Source organism: Narcine bancroftii, chromosome 8 (assembly GCF_036971445.1).
Source record: "Narcine bancroftii isolate sNarBan1 chromosome 8, sNarBan1.hap1, whole genome shotgun sequence".
Lineage (NCBI taxonomy): Eukaryota > Metazoa > Chordata > Chondrichthyes > Torpediniformes > Narcinidae > Narcine > Narcine bancroftii.
The window spans coordinates 75,388,719-75,402,538 of NC_091476.1; the positions used below are offsets into that span (position 1 = coordinate 75,388,719).

The 13,820-nt window shown below is 46.5% G+C and overlaps 1 protein-coding gene across 1 annotated transcript in view; it reads right to left on the reverse strand.

The window, feature by feature from the left end:
• The window catches only part of mark2b (MAP/microtubule affinity-regulating kinase 2b), a 111,938-nt gene extending 99,810 nt beyond the window's left edge, over nucleotides 1-12,128 (reverse strand). Inside the window, exon 1 of the mRNA XM_069894218.1 lies at nucleotides 12,017-12,128. The gene's annotated coding sequence lies outside the window, so the exon portion shown is untranslated. The remainder of the gene's footprint in view (nucleotides 1-12,016) is intronic.
• Nucleotides 12,129-13,820: the final 1,692 nt, after the last annotated feature.

The following is a 13,820-nucleotide window of genomic DNA, read 5'->3' on the forward strand; positions in this document are numbered from 1 at the left end:
ACAGTACATGGTGAAGAGGCTAGGAGATTGAGAAATTAATAGATAGGGAACGGAGGGATATGGATTGTGTGCAAGCAGGAGGCAGAGATTTACTTTTCTCAGTATAGTCATCGTGGGCCGATAGGCCTGTTCCTGTGCTGTACTGCTCTAGGTAACTTGTGGAAAGGGTCCTCTGGTTTTCTTACACCGATTTCCCCCATCGTTAACCTTCCTCGTCCCCCACCCTGAAGTCCAGCTACGTGGGTGGGGAGGGGCAAGATAGAATACAACCCAGCACTCAGCTACCACACAGCGCAGGTCCAGGTGACAGTGGCACAGCTCCAGGGACCCTACATCCACTGCCCTTGGCTGCAGCCCGTGCAGAATGAGGTTCTGTGGGTGCTTTGCATCCCAATGGGTTCACAGGCCTCCTTGCACAAGAATCAAGGGGGACTTGGTGAGCATGCGAGACCGAACGAGCTGCAGGGGTACTGGTGAATCCAATGGACAGGATTGTTTGATGGGAATCAACGCAAATCCAATAGGCTGAATGGCCTCCTGTGCCTAGTGGTTAGTGACCCGGGTTTGAATCTGGTTCTGTCTGTAAGGAGGTTGTACATTCTCCCCATACAACCAATACCCCTGAGATAAAGCCCTGAAAAAGGTGTTGGACACAGCCCAGGACATCACAGGCAAAACCCTCCCCACCATCAAGAACATCGACGGGGAACACTGCTGTCAGGAGACCAACAGCGATCGTCAACGATTCCCCCCACCCCCCCCCCCCCCACCCCAGCACACGCTCTGTTCTCGTTGCTGCAATCAGGAAAGAGGTCTAGGTGCCACAAGACTCACATCACCAGGTTCACCATCAGACTCCTCGACTACAAACTCAATCAGGGACTCATTTAAGGACTCTGACGTGTGTACATTATTGATTTTTTTCCTCTTTGTATTGCAGAGTTTTGCTGACATTTCTTTATTTGTTTCCATAAGTAGTTTTTTTGCACTCCCAATAAGTGGTAATTCTGCCTCGCCCAACTCTGACAATGCATCTGTAATTTGTCTGTGTGGGTTTCCCCCAGAGAATCTGGTTTCTTCCCACCCTTCAAAACGTATGGGGGTTGTAGGATAATTGAGGTCTTTTGGGGGCACAGGCTTGAGACCCGGAAGGGCCTGTTATGTGCTGTATGTCCAAATGAAAAAAAATCACATTCAGTCCAAGGCAGGACAATCTCGCAGTGTCCAGTAACTTCACAGCAAAGCTACCTGTACGACACACACCTGTATAGCACCTTTGACAACAAAATCCCCCTCAGACATTTCACAGGAAGACAACAGCAAACCTCACAAGGATAAAGTGAAGGCCAGTGACCAAAAATAATCTGCTCAGGTGTAAAATTAAACCCTGACACAAGCATCGACAATTGTGACACCTGATATTCAAAGTCAGCTCTTGTCAGGCGCGGGTTGAGAATCCAGGATGTAGCTTGTGTGGTCATTTTTATGCAGCTCGGATGTGGAAAGGCTCAGTCGGGGAGGGAATGTCAGGGCTTAACCTGCCCCTCGCCAGCTGTGATGGAAATCAGAAATGTTCACTGAGGGAATGCAAACATCATGGAGTGTTGTTGGGCTGAACGAGACTACAGAGAGTGAGGCATTTTATTAACGCATTAAAAATGACTGTCAATGTTAATAGGTGGTGCAAACAATCTTAACATGCGGCTGCTATGTATCTGACAACAGGGCTCTCTCTCACTGTAATCTGCAAAATTACTAAATCAAACAATAAACTCGCTTCAGCATTAGCCTGCTTACATTTCGAGTAGATCTGATGACCTTCAAAGAATATTGCAGAATCTTTGTTTCTTTATTTCAACCTAATGTTTTTTTTCTCTCTCTCTCTCAGGTGAAAGCCGGGAACAGCAAGGTCAACATTCACTTCTCATCCTAAACCTGAACCTCTGTAAACCACATGGTGGGTTTAGAGAGAGGAGGGGGGGATCCAGACTTGAAGGAACAAAGACACGTTTCCAAGTCGGGAAGGCATGTGCCTTGGGGGAAGAGCCCACAGGTTGCAGAGCTCCCATCAGCCACATCCTCCCTGGTCACACTCATCCTGAATTACTCCCATTTACATGCATTTGGCCATATCTCTCTTGTCTGACCTTTCCGAGCCACATACCTGCCTAAAAGCCTTTTGCACCTAATGGTACCCTCTTCTCTCACTTTTTCTGGCAGCTTGCTCCAAACATCCACCATCCCAAAAATAAAGTTCTCCTTTGGGATAAAAAATGTAATGGTGCTGCTCCCAGAGCAACAGCAGCTCTGCCACTGGTGTGGACCTGCGTAGAGCAGGGGGCAAAATCTTAGTGCTTCCCTATGGGTTCCAACCACCCAGTCTGACTGACGTCGGGTCCATACAGGGTTCAACCGGTCTGTTCAAGGAGCTGAGAGTGGCTTATTTCAAAATCCTGCAACCGCAGGGTCTGGGCCCAAGATGGCAGTGCCTGCGTTTGGCAGAGGCCACGAGGGGTGGTAGACTCTGGGAGGGCAGAGGACTGGTGCAGGGCACCAGAAATCACCCCATCTGAGAAGGAGAAGCAGAGGAGACAACATACGGGGTGGTGACCAGCGAAGGCCTCTGAGGCTGAGAAACACACAGGCAGCTGGCTGTTGGTGACCCAAGGCAAGGAACCCATGCAGGTTGTGGGCAGCTGGCGACTGGACTCAAGGGACTCACACCAGGCTGCATATTGCTGGAGACTGGCTGAAGGGGTACCAGGTTATCAGAACTGGGATGCGAGAGGGTGCCAGAGGCTTCCTGATATTGTCAGAGGTGTGCATCTGGAGCTCTGTGTTGCTGATCATTCAGACTGAAGGCTGTGGCAACGCTGGGTGCGCATCAGTGGACACTCAGCGATTCTGGGGGGGGGGGGGGGGGAGATCCTTTCTTTTACTTCTCTGTCAGGAGCACTGCACAATTTTTGCTGATGGCAAAAATGCCTTATGGTAACATTTTCTGTTTTATGACATGACAATAAAATTATCTTTTTTTTCTATATATATTTTTTTAAAAATGTTCATGTTTAATTGTTGTATACGTCATATATTATTTGTTTTTTGAACGAATAAAGAAAGTTTAAAAAAAGACAATAAAATAATCTTGAAATACTCCCTTTCCATCCACTCAACTTAAACTTATGCCCTCGAGTTTTTGACTCCTTCCTTTATTTGTACCCCTCGATTCTACAGGATCTTCCCTCAGTCAGTCTCCTACACAGAGGGAAAAAGGCAAGTCTACCCACGTTTCTCCTTGTAACTCAAGCCTTCAGTTCTAGTAATGCCCTCTTGAATAATTTTTGACCCCTTCTCAACTTCATGACATCCTTCCCATGGCTGGGTAACCAGGACTGTCTGCAATACCCCACACGCAGTCTCTCCAATGTCTCGTTCAGCTCCTCCAACTCTCAATGCACTGATGAGGGTCTTCTTCATTTCCCTATCGACCCGTGTTGCCACTTTTAGGGAAACATGTATGCCCTGATTGCACCGTTCTACCACACTCCCAGGGCCCCTCCCCATTTACTATGCCCTGGCCCAAAATGCACTTGCCTGAGTGAAATTCCACCTGGCTTCCCTTGGCCAACTTTCCCTAACTGATTGCAGCACGGTTACCACGATGCTGCTGCAGTGCCCAATTGCCTTGGTTCGAATCTGGTGCTATCCGCAAGGCATTTGTACATTCTCCTCACATCTGCATGGGTTTCTTCCCACCCTTCCAAAACATACTGGGGTTGTAGGTTAATTGGGTGTACTGGGCTCGTGGGCCAGGAGGGCCTGTTACTGTGCTGTATGTTTAAATTTTAAAACTTTTTTTTTTAAATCTCACTCCTGCTGTGGTAGGGGTCAGGAGTTTGGAAATGCTCTGAAGCACCTTTGGTGAATGTCTGTAGCATATTTCATCGATAATACACAGTAGTGTGTTCTACAAACAGCAGCGTGATCAATTTTTAAGCACCAGAGCCAATCCACATTGCAAACATAACTGTTTATTAATACCATTAAATAATGCTCATCATCAATCTTTGTTGCAACACATAACACTATGACAATATTGAACGCTCCTGAAAAGCACAAGTTAATTTACACCTGAAGGTTCCACAACCAAGAAATAACACCACATTGACCTTCGCTGTGTTTACAGATAACCATCATGGCTTTCCAGCTTCAAGGAACCAGCTCCATCTTAGCCCATGAGCACGTCATGTCATTCCTCCACTCCACAGGAGGAGAGATCTGATGCTCACACATTTACTTGAATAAAAATGATCAAAGACAGATTGCTGGCCATCACTTCACTGGCTGCAGGATACAGGCTTTCAAACTTTTTTAAATTTTAAAATTTTAATTCATCTGGCAGCTCATTCCTCACCCCCACCGCTCTCTGTGTGAAGAAGTTCCCCCTAAACTTTTCCCCTTTTTACCCTTAACCCATGTCCTCTGGTTTGTATCTCACTCACCTTCTCAGTGGGAAAAGCCAACCTACATTTACTATCTGTCCCCCTCATAATGTTAAATCCCTCCATCAAATCTCCCCTCATTCTTCTACGCTCCAGGGAATAAAGTCCCTACCTGTTGAACCTTTCCCTGTAACTCAGTTCCTGAAGTCCGGGCAACATCCTAGTAAATCTTCTCTGCCCTCTTTCTATCTTATTGAGATCAAAACTGCACACAATTCTCCAAATTTGGCCTCACCAATGTCTTGTACAACTTTACCACAACATCCCAGCTCCTGGACTCAATACAATAGTCCCCCACCTTATTCGGGGGGATATGTTCCAGGACCCCACCCCCCCAGAGATGCCTGAAACCATGGATAGTATATACTATGCTTTTTCCAATACATACACACCTATGTTTAATTTAAAAATTAGTCACAATAAGAGATTAAATAACATAATAAAATAGAACAATTATAATGACAATTAAAAAGGGTAACTTGAACAGAAGCACTACAATACTGCGACAGTCAATCTGAACACTATCTTAATATGATCTGTACTGTATTTTTGGACCTGAAACTGTGGAAAGCGAAACCACAGATGGGGGGGACCACTGACTTTGATTTATGAAGACCAATGTGCCAAATGCTCTCTTTACAAACCTGTGACACCACTTTCAGAAAATTATGTATCTGCATTCCCAGATCCCTCTGTTCTACTGCACCCACTCAGTGCCCGACCATTTACCGTGCAATCTGCTGGAAGAATTCAGCAGGTCAAGCACCATGAGTGGGAGAAAAAGAATGGCTGACATTTCAGGTCAGAGCCATTCATCAAGTTCTTCCAGCTGAAGGGATTTTGCTCCAGATTTCAGAATATGCATTCTTTCGGGTTTTCAGTAAAGATTAATGCAGGAGACCCAAAGCAGCATAGGAAGCAGCGCCTGCAGAATGAACAGGTCAGAGATCTTCTCCAGCTCAGCTGGAAGAGGGTCATCGCCAATCTGTCGAGAAGGTCCTCAACTCAGAGAGCTCTCGTCTCTCACTGCAGACACCTCCACTTCCGCTTCCCAACACCCCCCCCCCCACCTCCACATTCAGGGTGAGGTAGCAGTTATTCCAGGTGGGGTAGCACAGTTAGCACAACACCCTCAGAGCGCCAGCAACCCAGGTTTGAATCCTCCACCAGTAAGGAGTTTGTTCATTTTCCCCATGTCTGTGTGGGCTTTCTCCAGGGGCTCCAATTTTCTCCCACTGTTCAAAGCGTACTGGGAGTTGTAGGTTAATTGGGTGCAATTGGGCGGCATGGGCTCATGGGCTTGAAGGGCCTGTTACCTTATGTCTAAATTTATTTTAGAGAAAAAGGGGACACAATTTCAGGCTCCAAGATGGCTCGCCCAATTATTCACAGGTCTCAAGCGTGGGCCAATAACAGCCTGGAAGCGAAGGGCCCGCGAAAACATTGTCAGTACCAGAGCTGGGAATCAAGAGGGTGCTGAAAGCAAGAAGGGCTTCTGAGGGGCCTCAGGCACTGAAGGCTTCCTGATCGTGTTGGAGGATTGGATTTGGAACTCAGGTGGCTGATGAATCGAACAGGTGTGTGTGTGGCTGTGGAAGCACTGGAGGCTAACCCACAGTGACTCTGAAGGGACTCTCTTTTGCTTCTCTTTCTCCTATCGTTAGGGGCACCAGGCTCATGGTGACTGCCTTGCAGCAGACAAAAGTTAAACTGTGTGTGTCACATTTTTAATGTAGTATTAAGTGACAATAAAAGGAACCTTGCCGACCAGCTTGTTTAGAGCAACTGAAATTTAATGGACAGTAAACCCCTGTTCTGGAATTCGAGCAATAGGCAAAAAAAAATCAAAGAAACTAAATTTTTAAAATTAAAATAAATAAGAATAGAATAATAGATTTTTTTTAAATGCAAGTTTAAAATTATGAAAGAAAATGTTCTGTGAAGTGACACGTCAACCTGTGGTGAAGATGGGAGCAAATATCAAGCCAGCAGAGGCCTTGGTCAGGCTTTACTCGTAGTACCTGTTTGAATAAAATTGTGTGAAACAGCGACGGCCTCACCCAGCATGAAGAGTGGGTCAATCCCGCTCGCTGTTGGGGCGACTCTCTTAAATTGTCTTCTTATCCCTGGTTACTAAAAGTCACCCCAGCCAGAGGCTTTATCTGTAAACTGGGGTGAGGGGGGGTTAATTATCTATAATGTTATTGTTCTTCTTTCAGGCGGTTCCATGGAGGGGGAGGAATCTGAAGATGCAGTGACGGTTAAATGTTTTCAAAGGGCAGCGTAGTTGGCACAGCGGTTAGCACAACACCATTACAGCGCCAGCTTACCAGGGGCATAGGTTAATTGGGTGTCAATTGGGCAGCCCGACTCATGGGCCAAAATGGCCTGTTTAGCGTGCTGAATGTCTAAATTTTTTTTAATTTAAAAAATAAAGTAAAATGCCTTAAGCTTTATTCGGTTTGTTCGGTTCAAATAGAGTATTTTTGTCTTTTAAACTGTTTAAACTTCATGCAGGTGTATAAGTTAGGAACTGGAAGAGAAGGTCTCAAGCAACTGGAAAATATACTTATCTGGCATCCACTAATCCCCATAGGTGCCAGGCACCAGAGGTTTTACTGTCATTGAGAAACCCTCATCCCAGAACAGCAGGGGTGGAATAATAAATTGACCAGCATAAATTTGTATTTACAGTGCTTAACCTATCCATGGTCACAATCGGAATCTTCCTGCACCAGCTTTTGTAATCCAATATGTGGGGTATGGCATGGCCCCATCTCCACTGAATCAAATGGTTCTGCAAATAATCTTCTCCAAATCCAGCAGTGCTTTAAACAACATGGCGCACAGATTTTAGCCGGCAACCAGAACGGTGGCCCCCTCCATGATTAACAAGGATGCAAACGACTCAGCACTGTCTGGCCTGTCTTTCCTATTCAGATTTAATGTCTAAACATGACATCACATACAACCTGGAGATTCTTTTTTTACTGCGGGGGCAGGCAGAATTACCACTTATTGGTAGTGCAAAAAAAACTGATTCAATGTACACGTCTAAACAGATAAAGAAATGTAAACAAACTGAAATGGAAATTAAAGAGATCAATAAAGTGCAAAGTAAGAGTCCTTAAATGAGTTTGTCATTGAGGAGTCTGACCGTGGATGGGTAGTAGGTGTTCCTGAAACTGGCAGTGCAAGTCTTGTGGCCCATAGACCTCTTTCCTGACGGCAGCTGCGAGAACAGAGCGTGTGCAGGGTGGGGTGGATCCTTGATGATCGCTGCTGCTCTCAGACGACAGCTTTCCTCGTAGATGTTCTCGATGGTGGGGAGGGTTTTGCCTATGATGTCCTGGGCTGTTTCGCAGGGCTTTATGCTTAGGGGTATTGGTGACCCATAACTGAACTTGCAAAGTAAGCATGGAGTGGGGAAGAGGGGGCTCAATACAGACTGAATGCATGTGATGATAGATGAGGGGTTAAGAGACTGCACAGTCTGGAGAGCTGGCCATCGCCACCAACGCCTCATGGGACGTTTCAACGGAGCATGGGAGAGTGTCCCTGAAAGTTGCAACACACACTGCTAGGCAAGCTGCTGCATCTCGCAGTAGCTGTCCCCCATCAACATAGGAGCAACCACAAATGTGGCATTGGTCTGGCATTCACAGGGGCTTCTCCAGACGGATTCTGTGCACCCCCCCCCCAGGACAAAGAACTAGGAGGGAATCAGCCTTCCAGTTCGTCAAGCCTGCTCCGCCATTTAAAAAAGAAAAAGTGTATATCATGGCTAACGTGATTTATGGTGTGAAAAATAAAAAATTTTTTAAAAAAAGCCTGCTCCGCCATTTCATGCGATCATAGTTGATCTGATGATAGACTCAATTCTACTGACCTGCCTTTTCCCCATATCTCTTAATTTCCCTACCACATAAAAATCTATCCAACCTTGCCTTCAATATATTTACTGTCAACTCCATTGCTTCAAGGGGCAGAGAATTCCACAGATTCACCCCCTCTGGGAGAAGCAGTTCCTCCTTATCTCCGTCCTAAATCTACTCCCCTGGATCTTGAGGCCATGTCTCCTCGTTCTGGTCTCCCCCACCCATGGGAACAACTTACCCACCTTCATCTTATCTATGCCTTTCAGAATTTTATACGTTTCTGTAAGATTCCCTCTCATTCTTCTAAATCCCAGCGAGTACTGTCCCAGACGACTCAATCTCTCCTCATAGGCCAACCCCCTCATCCCTGGAATCAGCCTGGTGAACCTCCTCTGCACCATCTCCAAAACCAGTCCATCCTTCCTCAAGTAAGGAGACCAGAACTGCATGCAATGCTCCAGGTGACCACCAGAATTTAGTACAGTCGCAGCATAACCTCCCTGCTCTTAAATTCAATCCATCCGGCAATGAAACCCAACATTCCATTTGCCTTCCCAATAACCAGCTGCACCCACAACCTCTTGCGATTCATTTACAAGCTCTCCAAAGTCCTTCTGCACAACATCATGCTACAATCACTTGCCATTTAAATAATAATCTGATCTTCCAAAGTGGATAACCTCACATTTGCCAACATTGTACTCCATCTGCCAGTTCCTTGCCCAGTCATTTAACCGATCCATCTCTCTGCAGACTCTTCGTAACCTTTGCATAATTTGCTTTTCCACCCAATTTAGTGTCTTTAGCAAATTTAGATACACTCTGTCCCCTCTTCCAGATCGCTTATGTGCATCGTAAACAGTCTTTCCTATTCCAACTCCACCCCTCCAAAGGTTCCTCTATCAAAGTTCATTTCCAAATTCAGTCACACCTCCTCTTCCCCAAACAATCCTCAAGCAGCTTCCACATCCAGATCACCTCCTTGCATCTCTCCTCCTTCCAATCCAGTCCTTATACCTGCACATGGCTCTAATCAATCCCTCCCCTTTCCTCCTGCATGGGAGTGCTTGCACATGAATCTCAGAAGGCTGCAGGATATAGGAGCAGAAGTCGGCCCATTGAGTCTGCTCCACCATTCTAATCCATCCATCCACTCCCCAACCTTGTCTTCATAACCGTTGATGCCCTGACTAATTAAATTCCTGTTAATCTCTGCCTTAAATACACTCAATGACCTCACTTCCACAGCCGCCCATGACACGTTCCACAGACTCATGGCCCTCTGGCTCTGTTTTAAATGGACGCCATTTTATCCTTTTGTCCTAGATTCCCCGACCACTGGAAACATCCTTGCCACATTTACTCTGCCCAGACCTTTCAGCATTAGAAATTTGGGATGCTGTTACAACGCCAGCAACTGGGGTTCGAATCCACTGCGTGTAAGGAGTTTGTATATTATTTCCCATTTCTGTGTGTTTTTCCCCAGGGGCTCCAGTTTCCTCCCCCCACCCCACCCCATTCAAAATGTAGGTTGGTTGGGTCAGCTCTTCATTGTTAGAGGGACTTGAATTCAAGAGTTAGGAGATTCTGCTGCAACAGTTCAGGGGACCAGTGAGGCTGCACCAGCAAGGGGTCTCCTTGCTTGCAAAGGGATCTATTGGCCTTGGAGGCAATGAAGATGGTTCACCAGGTTGATCCTGGAAATGAAGGGGTTACCTTATAGAACCTTGGAACATTACAACACAGAAACAGGTCCTTCTAGTCCATGCCAACCTATTATTCTGCTTAATCCCACTGACCTGCACCTAGTCCATACCCCTCCCATCCTTGGATCTGTCCAAATTCTTCTTAAATTTAAAATTGAGCACCACTTCAGCTGGCAGCTTGTCCACACTCCCACCACTCTGTGTGAAGAGGTTTCCCCCTCATGTTCCTCCTAAACTTCTCCCCTTTCACCCTTAACCCACATCCTCTGTTCTGTATCTCACTGACCCTCAGTGGAAAAAGCCGACCTATATTTACTCTCTATCCCCCTCATAATTTTAAATACCTCCATCAAATCGCCCCTCGTTCTTCTATGCTCCAGGGAATAAAGTCCTCACCTGTTTAACCTTTCCCTGTAACTTACTTCCTGAAGTCTAGGTGATGAAGAGAGACTGAGCAGCCTGGGCGACTCAATAGAGTTCAGAAGGATGAGGGGAAAGACTTTATACACACATAAAAATTATTGGAACAGGGAGAATGTTTCTACTGGCAGGCAAGACTAGAACTAGGGGACATGGCCTCAAGCTTCTGGGGAGCAGATTCAAGATTGTGGGGTGGGGGGGGGGGGGTAGTTGGAAGGTACAGAGAATTACTTCTCCCAAAAATTAGTGAACCTGTGGAATTATGTGCCCAAATAAGCAATAGAGGCTACCTTATTAAGTGTACTTAAGGCACAGATTTTTAAATAGGCCAATTAAAGATTATCAGGGACAGGTGAGTAAGTGGAGCTGAGCCCACAGCCATCCTGGGTGTCAACATCTCCGAGGATCTGTCCTGGAGTCTCCATGTCGATGCAATCACAAAGTAAACTCACCAGCTGCTAGACTTCATGTGGAGTCTGAGGAGATTCAGTGTGCCACCGAACACTCTTGCAAATTGTACCATAGAGGGCATTCTGACAGAGTGCATTACTGTCTGGTACGGAGGTGCCAACGCACAGTAGAGGGGAAAAAAACTCGAGGGTTGTTAACTTGACCTGTGGCATCACAGGCACCAGTCTTCACTCTATCGAGGACATCTACATGAGGTGGTGTCTTAAGAAAGCAGCTTCTACCCTCAAGGGCCCTCCATGACCCCTTCTACTATCGGGAAGGAGGTCCAGAAGACAAGCACCCAGCGGAACAGGGACAGCTTCTTCCCCTCCACCATCAGATTCCTGAATGAATAATGAACCACAGAGGCTGCCTTACTTTGACTTCCTTCTTGCACTATTTTTATTTATTTTGTAAGGCGGTTTATAGAAATGTTTGCACTGGTGATGCAGCCACAAAACAACAAATTTCATGACATGTTCATGACAAATTCTGGCTCTGAACAGGCTCAACAGGCCATATGTTCTTATGTTCATGTTTGCCCTAAACCTTGCCTTGCTCATTTCCTTTCTTAACCAAACCCCCACCCCCACCCCACACTCCTTAATCCCGCACCTAGCGTTTATCAGACTGAGCCAAGGGAGAAAGATCTTGCCTGGTTCCCTTAAACACACTAAAGCACAGACTGTTCAGGGCCAGCAGAGAAAGTTCAGTACTGAAAGATCTAGATCTGGGTGACATCCCCAACACAGCAATGGCTCGCAAGACTGACCAGCAGGCAGCTGGTAAATAGGTCGATGATCTAGCACATGTCCCTGGAGGCAGCCGGTACAAAACATGTAGAGCCAAATTGACTGACGGTACTCCCAGAAGCAGCAGTGGGGGTGGGGGGGAGGGAGAAATGCGCAAAGAAAAACCAAACAGCCCCGGTGAACTTGTGTGGTTCTGTTTTTATTTAAAGCATCGCAAACAGAAGCATGCACTTGGAGCTGAACCCGTCCCTACAGAAGGAAGACGCTGATATGATCACACAGACACACACCGAGCTCAACAACCTTACCTACATTCGGAGGGAAGGGACGGGGCTACCTGTGGAACCTCACTCCAAGGTGCTCTGGTTTAAAGCATGCTGCTGAGGGAAGCCTTGTAGAAGCAGCTGGTTAACAGAACGTGGTGTTGGGAGATTCAGGTGTTGCCACTGCACTGCCTGGCTGCACAATGCTAATTGCTATCTGAATCAGGCAGGCAGGCAGCAAAACCTGGCATGGATTCCGGAGCAACTGGAGGAACTCTCTCCAAATCACAATCTATTTTCACGAAATTCGTCGTTTTGCGGCAGCATTGCAGCTGAAAACATTCGCTATAAAGGAGTTTAAAAATAAATAAAATTAGGGTGGCACGACACTGTTACAGCGCCTGCAACCAGGGTTCAAATCCCACCTAAGGGCTTTGAATGTTCTCCTCTGGGGCTCCAGTTTCCTTCCCCCCCCCATTCAAAATGCAAGGGGGTTAATTGGGCAGCAAAGGTTCATGGGCAGAAGGGCCTGTTACGTATCTAAATTTAAAATTTAGCGCGAGGAAGAGAAAGTGAGATCATGTCTGTGGTTCAAACATCTGATGGCAGAGGGGAAGAGCGTTTCGTGCTGCTGGGTGTTGGTCTTTGGGCTCCTGGACCTCCTTCCAGATGGTAGCAGAGTGAAGAGGGCACGGCTTGGGTGGTGGGGGGGCCCTTGAGGACAGAAAGCTGATGCCCTTGATGGGGCTGGCAGAGTTCACAACTCTCTGTGGTCTTTTCCTGTCTTGTGTGCATTGGTACCTCCAGACCAGACTGGTAATGCAACCAGTCAGAAAGCTCTCTACAGTGCACCTGTGGAAATTTGCAAGAGTCTGTGGTGACATACCAAATCTCCTCAAACACCACACGAAGTCAAGCCACTGGCGAGCCTTCTTTGTGATTGCATAGACAGATCCCCCCAATGTATTTGTGAATGGATCATTAATTCAGTTGCGATGTTTCAATTCCATTCTCCGTTCACATATGTTAACATCTAACATTGGCTCTTATAAAAGTTTCTGAAGGGGCTTCTGAAGATTCTGCTGTCTGCAGAGGTTCATTTGCCTTGGAGTCTATACCAGCAACACATTTCCTAAATAAGGGGATGCAGTTTGACCTGCTGAGTTCCTGCTCAAGGGATTGGACATTTAGGACTCAAGTCAAGAAGAATTTCCTCCCCCCTCTCCCGAAACAGTCATGAATTTGAAATCTTTTCTCCCAAAGCACTGCAGATACTCATTCATTGAGATGGGGTAGATTGTTGGTGGCCAGGTCATCAGAGATTGATAGGTGCAGTATCTGAATAGTCAGGGTATCAAAGGTTATGGAGAGAAGGGCTGAGTGGGAGATCAGCTCACGATGGAATGGCACGGCGGACGACGGACTGAATGGCCTACCATATGGTCTAAATGGGGATGAAGTGAGAGAAATTCAAGAATTAATCAAACCTTCTAGAGCAGCACAGACCGATTGAGGCTCTCACGATCTGCCTTTTTGCTGTCATGCATCACCTCATCTGCAGATACCTGGCTCTGACATTAATGCAAGCTTGCATCCACTAGCGATGACTTATCAACATTTGCTGTTGATCCTCAGCTCAAGAGATCTGGGTTCAATCCCGACCTTGGAGTCTGCCTGTGACCGTGGGGGTTTCCGAATGCTCCAGTCACTTCCCATATCTCAAAAGGCAGGTTAAGTGCCTGCGATAAATTGTCTTTATTTCAGTCTGATGGCATGCACTGTTTTATTTAAAATTTTCAATACAAAGAGGCCATTTGTTAGCAAATGTTCATCTGTTCACCCCATGATG